The sequence below is a fragment of the Arachis ipaensis genome, chromosome B08, assembly GCF_000816755.2.
Source record: "Arachis ipaensis cultivar K30076 chromosome B08, Araip1.1, whole genome shotgun sequence".
Lineage (NCBI taxonomy): Eukaryota > Viridiplantae > Streptophyta > Magnoliopsida > Fabales > Fabaceae > Arachis > Arachis ipaensis.
This window is the reverse complement of record NC_029792.2, coordinates 48,028,083-48,035,622: the sequence shown is the minus strand read 5'-3', so window position 1 is coordinate 48,035,622 and position 7,540 is coordinate 48,028,083.

Here is a 7,540-nt window from a genome sequence, read left to right as displayed (position 1 = left end):
TCAATTCAATAAAGATCAATGCATATGTGTTATAATAAAAAAATGCATGAGTATGTTAAAAAGTGAGGAGGATGGGTAGTTAGATTAGTACTTAATTGTATAGGTCATTATATAGGTTAGGTGGGAAGGTCTAGACTAATCAAAGATTCAAATTCTAGTCCACTTATCCATATATGATCCTACCTTGACCCTAGCCCCATTACAATCTTATGGAAAAGACCTCATGATACTTGTATGCATGCATTGAATGATTGTTGGTTGTTAGATGAAGAACAAATTTTGGAAAGCATGACTAGGAGAGAATTGAGTGAATCAACCCCTAAACACTTGAGTGAATAGAGCATATACATATCCGGTGAGGGTTCAATTGCTCAATTACATGTATTCACCATTATCACCTATATTCATGCAAGTTTGTAAATTCTTTTGATAATTCAATGCAATTGTGGGTTGGGTTTGATTCCCATAGTTTGAGACTTGAGCTTACATGTATTCTCTTGGAATTTGATTTGTTTTGACCAAGCACTAGCATTCATATAGTTGTTAGCATCCATTTAGATAGTTGCATTTAGAAGATTTAGTTGCATTGAATAAATGTCATACCCTTTGCTTCATTCTTGGTTTAAGCATGAAGACATGCTTGGTTTAAGTGTGGGGAGGTTGATAAACCCTCTTTGTAGGGTTTATCTTGTGTTGAATTTAGAGCATTTTGATAACCTTTTCTCACATTTATTCAATGAAATAGCATGATAATCTTCTGTATTTGAGCTTAGATGTGAAAATATGCTTTTTAGATATTTATCTTGATAGTTTTAATCTTCTTTTGATTTCATTAGATGCCTTGATGTGTTTGCTAGTGATTTCAGGTTAAAAAGGGCCAGGAAAAGATCAAAGGAGTGAAAGGAAAGCATACAAAATGGAGAAATCATGAAAAGCCAAAAATTTGGAAAAACCCATGGGCACGCATGCGCACTATGCGCGCCCGCAGATCGCAGAAGACCCCAGGTGCGCGTACGCGCCGATGACCGCACGTGATTTTTAAAGAGGAACACGTGCCTGGCGACTTTGGAGGGTTTCTATCCCCAATTGGAGCTGAGTTTCTTGCGGGAAAAGAGCTAAAAAGACCAAGGAATGAATGGAAATGCATCATCATAGTGGAGACACACACATTAGGCTAGTTTAGTTTTAGTTTTAGAGAGAGAAGCTCTCACTTCTCTCTAGAATTAGGATTAGGATTAGGTTTAGTTCTTAGATCTATGTTTTAATTCATACTCTCTTCTACTACTTCTTCTTAAGTATTTGTTGTTACATTCATCATTCTTCTATTGTTGTTATTACTTGCTTCTACTTTGTTTGTAGATCTACTTTTGTTCATTTTATTTTCTTTTAATGCAATTTGAGGAAATTCATGTAGATCTTGTTTTCCTTGATTGTTGTTGTTGATTTCTTACATTCAATTGTTGTTAGATTCTATTCTTGTTATCAATTTACTATGCTTTTCTTTTGTGCCTCCCAAGTGTTTGATGAAATTCTTGGTTGGACTTTAGTATAGATTTTCATCTCTCTTGGCCTAGGTGGAGTAATTAGTGACGCTTGAGTTATCTAATTCCTTTGTTGATCGATAATTAGAAGTTGCTAATTGATTTGGATACCACTAACGCTAGTCTTTCCCTTGGGAGTTGGCTAGGACTTGTGGAATCAAGTTGATTAATCCACATGACTTTCCTCCATGGTTAGAGCTTAACTAAGTGGTAGCAATGAGCAATTTGTGGTCATAATTGAGGAGGATAACTAGGATAGGACTTCTAGTTCTCATATCTTGCCAAGAGCCTTTTCAGTTCTTAGTTTACTTTCTTTGACATTTACATTTCTTGCCTATTATCCCAAAAACCCCAAACAATACTTTATAACCAATAACAAGGACACTTTGTTGCAATTCCTAGGGAGAACGAACTGAGGTTCAATACTTCGGTTTATAGATTTTAGGAGTTTGTACTAGTGACAAACAATTTTTTGTATGAAAGGATTATTGATTGGTTTAGGAACTATACTATACAACGAGACTTCATTAGAGAAATTCTAGACCACACAAAAATCCAATCATCACCAACCTCATGAAGGGCTCAAGATCACCAGGAGGCCCAAAGAGGCCCAATACGGCGAGGCCACCGCCCACTAGAAGGCGGTTGCCAAAAGATATGATCATACCCACAAGATATAAGATAAGATAAGAATCTTATCCCAAGGGAGATCACCAAACACTCTTATAAATACACTAGAGCCCCCAGGTATAACTCATACTCCAATTCTACAAAAAACCTGCTAAAAGCCCTTGCTAACTTAAGTATTAGAGTCTCTTGCAGGTACCACCACCCAACCCCACGAGGAGCTCGGATAAGGTGGCACCTCAACATCTGAAGGTCAGAAACCAATACTCGGAGAAGGCTCTGATCTTACGTCCGGTCTGAACTCAACATTTCAGGTAACCCATGGAACATTGGGGCCATTCCTGGGGAACCTGAAAGTCATCCCACAATCATGGCGAGCAACCCACCTAACAACGGACATACGACAACATCCGGACTGGAGGATGAAACGCCGACAAAAGACTCAGACTTTGTGCTCCCTCCACCGTCACCCAAGGAGACACACCACTCCAAAGGGGACAAACACCCTCCAAACACAAAAATATTAGACGCCATCCGCGAACAACAGGATCACCTAAAACAGCTCGAGCGAGAGGGCGAGCGACAACGGGAGGCCGAACGAGATCTTCGACGGGAAACAAGATGACGCCGAGAGCTAGAAGAAAAACTCTAGAAGCTCGAAGCTGATCTTAAATCCCGCACTACCCGAACTAACCGCGAGACCAGCCCTTTCAAAGAACAAGACCTATTCACAGAAGAAATTATGAAAGCAAAAGTCCCTAAGGATTTCAAAGCCCCTGACATGGACCTATACGACGGGGGATCCGATCCAAGCCATCATCTCAGCAACTTTAGGAGTCGGATGTACCTCACTGAGGCCTTCGACGCAACTTGCTGCAAAGCTTTCCCAATCATCCTCACCAAAACAGCTATAAAGTGGTTCGACAGCCTACCCCCAAGGTCGATCACCAGCTTAGACGATCTCGCCAAGAAATTCCTGGTCAGATTCTCTACTCAAAAGAACAAAACCAAGTACGAACCAAGTCTACTAGTAATTAAGCAAGGAGATCGGGAGAGCCTCTGGATATATATGGAAAGATTCAATAAAGCATGCCTCGACATACAGAATCTCCCCACCGAAGCAGCCATCATGGGGCTGATAAATGGCCGAGGAAAAGGGCCATTCAGCCAATCCATATCCAAAAAATACCCCACCTCCCTGAACGAAGTGTAATAACAGGTCGAGAAGTACATCAACATGGAAGAAAACTCCCGACTGGGAGAAACTTCAAAAGCCAACTTTTTCTACTGCTCCCGAGACAAAGTCAAAGAACCAAGGAAGAAGGAAGAACCAACTACAGAGAAGCCTAGGAAATATCATAACTACACCCTCTTCGGGTATCCCTACTAGATGTCTACAGGGAAATATGTCACACTGAGAAGATCCCACCATCCAGTCCGATCAAACACAAAAGAGGAGGAAGTTGGATGGAATACTGCGAATACCATAAACTCTACAGACACCCCACCAACAAATGCGACGACCTGAAAAACGTCATAGAGAAGTTGACCCAGGAAGGACGATTGGGCTGATACCTAGCCAATAGAACGGATGAACCATGGAAGAGAAGAAGGGATGAAGAGGGAGGACAGACAGAATGCCCCCCTCTAACCCCAGAAAGGCACGTCCATATAATCAACGGAGGATTCGCAAGAGGCGGGATCTCATGATCATCCCGCAAAAGGCACCTTAAAGAGGTATAGCATGTAGGAGAGGAGAGTCAACCACCCGACCTCCCTACGATCTCTTTTACCAAAGAAGACGCCACATACATTGCCTCAGATCATGACGATCCCATAGTAATCACCATCATATTGGCAAACTCCAAACTCCACCGAACTCTGGTCAACTAAGGGAGTTCGACTGACATCCTATTCAAAGCCGCTTTCGACAAGCTCAGGATCGAAGAAAAGGAGTTAAAGGCATATCCCAATAGCTTATTCGGGTAGGGAGACACTCCGATTTAAATCCTCGGATACATCTCACTACACACTATCTTTGGAAAGGGAGCCCAGTCCAGAACATTGAGCATCGACTAAATTGTAGTCGACGTAAGCTCGGCATATAACGCCCTCATAGGCCGGACGAATTTAAACCGACTCGTCGCGGTAGTCTCTATTCCATACCTTTGCATGAAATTCCCAACTACAGAAGGCATAGCCACCATAAAAGGTGATCAAAAGATTGCACGATGATGCTACAATCACAGTCTAAACCTGAAAGGTGGCCCTAGAGGGAAGGAGACTAACGGCATCGAACTCGGAGGAGCCCGAGTACGCGAAGAATTCCGTCCTCAACCGAAAGGCGAAACCGAGGTAGTACAAGTCGGAGATACCTCTGATAAGACAACAAAAATCGGAGAGAACCTAAAGGAAGACCTAAAGAAGCTACTCATTAAGTTCCTAAGGGAAAACTCAGACCTCTTCGCCTGGAAAGCCGTTGACATACCCGGCATTGATCCCGGCTTAATGTGTTACAAACTGGCCGTATACCCCGGATCTCGACCAATACAACAAAAGCGTAGGAAAATTGGGCCAGAAAGATCACAAGTCATGGAGGAACAGGTACAAGTCTTGCTGGAGGCAGGATTCATAAGAGAGGTTAAGTACCCACTTTGGCTGGCCAATGTCGTGCTGGTAAAAAAGCCAAACGGAAAGTGGCGAATGTGCGTAGACTACACCGACCTCAACAAAACCTTCCCAAAGGACCCTGGTGCACGAATTGTGATCTCCAGGCTCGAACAAATCCTGGTAATGGCTCCAAAGCTTGGTGCTCTAATCTTAATTCATGCTTGTCACAACTTCGATACAACTAACCAGCAAGTGCACTGGGTCGTCCAAGTAATACCTTACGTGAGTAAGGGTCGAATCCCACGGAGATTGTTGGTATGAAGCAAGCTATGGTCACCTTGTAAATCTCAGTCAGGCAGATATAAAGTGATAATGGTGTTTTCGAATATTATATAATAAAATAGGGATAGAGATACTTATGTAATTCATTGGTAGGAAAATCGCGAGTTAGGAGCTCGTCACAGTCATTCATTCATCGAATCCTACTCGGAATACCACAGACAAGGTTTAGACTTTCCGATTCTCTTGAATGCCGCCATCATTCTAGCTTACGCCACGAAGATTCTGGTTAGGAGATCTAAGAGATACTCATTCTAGCTTAATTCATGTAGAACAGAAGTGTTTGTCAGCCACGCGTTCATAAGGGAGAAGGATTCTTAAGCACACTCTTTTTTTTGCTTTGGATCTTGACTTTAACCGCTCAGTCTCAAGTTTTCACTTGACACCTACACGCCAAAAGCACATGGTTAGGGACAGCTTGGTTTAGCCGCTTAGACCAGGATTTTATTCCTTTAGGTCCTCCTATCCACTGATGCTCAAAGCCTTGGGATCCTTTTTATTTGCCCTTGCCTTTTGGTTTTAAGGGTTATTGGCTTTTTCTGCTTGCTTTTTCTTTTTCTTTCTATTTTTTTTTTCGCCTACATTTTAAAATTAGTAATTTTCGAAAATTTTTGAAATCAAAAATAAAAAATAAAAATAATTAGTTAATTAAAAAGAAATTTTTGAAAAAAAGGGGAGATATTTTCGAAAATTAGAGAGAGAGAGAGTTAGTTAGGTAGTTTTGAAAAAGTTAAGAACCAAACAAAAAGTTAGTTAGTTAGTTGAAACAAATTTTGAAAAGATAAGAAGTTAGGAAGTTAGAAAAGATATTTTGAAAAGATATTTTTGAAAAAGATAAGATAAGAAGATATTTTTGAAAAGATATGATTGAAATTAGTTTTGAAAAAGATTTGATTTTTAAAATCACAATTAATGACTTGATTCATAAGAAATCACAAGATATGATTCTAGAACTTAAAGTTTGAATCTTTCTTAACAAGCAAGTAACAAACTTCAAATTTTTGAATCAAAACATTAATTGATTATGTTATTTTCGAAAATTTGGTATAAAAATAAGAAAAAGATTTTTGAAAAATATTTTTGGAATTTTCGAAAATAACCATGAATTTTGAAAAAGATTTGAATTTTGAAAAATATTTTGAAAAAGATAAGATTTTCAAATTGAAAATTTGATTTGACTCATTGGCAACAACTTGATTTTTAAAAATTTTTGAAAAAGTCAACTCAAATTTTCGAATTTGATGAGAGAAAAAGGGAAAGATATTTTTTTGATTTTTGAAATTTTTATGAAAAACATGAAAATTATGCAATGCATGAAATTTTTAGATCAAAACAATGAATGCATGCAAGAATGCTATGAATGTCAAGATGAACACCAAGAACACTATGAGTGTCAAGATGGACATCATAGACACAATTTTGAAAAATTTTTAATGCAAATAAAACATGCAAGACACCAAACATAAAATTCTTTAATGCTTAGACACTAAGAATTCAAGAATGCATATGATAAACATGGAAAGACACAAAACAAAAAATCATCAAGATCAAACAAGAAGACTTACCAAGAACAACTTGAAGATCATGAAGAACACTATGAATGCATGAAATTTTCGAAAAGATGCAAGATGCATATGCAAGTGACACCAAACTTATGATATGACTCAAGACTCAAACAAGAAACACAAAATATTTTTTATTTTTATGATTTTCTAAATTTTTTTTTGGATTTTTTTCGAAAATTTTATGAAAAAGAAAAATAAGGATTCCAAAATTTTTAATATGAATTCCAGGAATCTTGCCATGTTAGTCTAAAGCTTCAGTCCAGGAATTAGACATGGCTCACTAGCCAGCCAAGCTTTCAATGAAAGCTCCAGTCCAAAACACTAGACATGGCCAATGGCCAGCCAAGCTTCAGCATGTACCTCTCATGCATACAATAACAAATTTTATTGGCAACAACTAACTTGCTCTTGTGATGATGATTAGGAAGCCTCAGTCCAAAAGAATTTAGACATGGCTTTGCAGCCAGCCAGGCTTCACATGCTTCATGAAACACTAGAATTCATTCTTAAAAATTTTGAATAAAATTATTTTTGAAAACATTTTTATTATTTTTATTTTTTTTCGAAAACATATGAGAAAGTTTTGAAAGATTTTTGAAAAATTTTTGAAAACAAAACAAAAAAAAATTACCTAATCTGAGCAACAAGATGAGCCGTCAGTTGTCCAAACTCGAACAATCCCCGGCAACGGCGCCAAAAACTTGGTGCTGTTGCCGGATCAAAAGGGAATCTGGCACTGATGTTACCGGACCAAAAGCTTGCCGAAAACTCAAACAATCCCCAGCAACGGCGCCAAAAACTTGGTGCACGAAATTGTGATCTCCAGGCTCGAACAAATCCTGGTAATGGCTCCAAAGC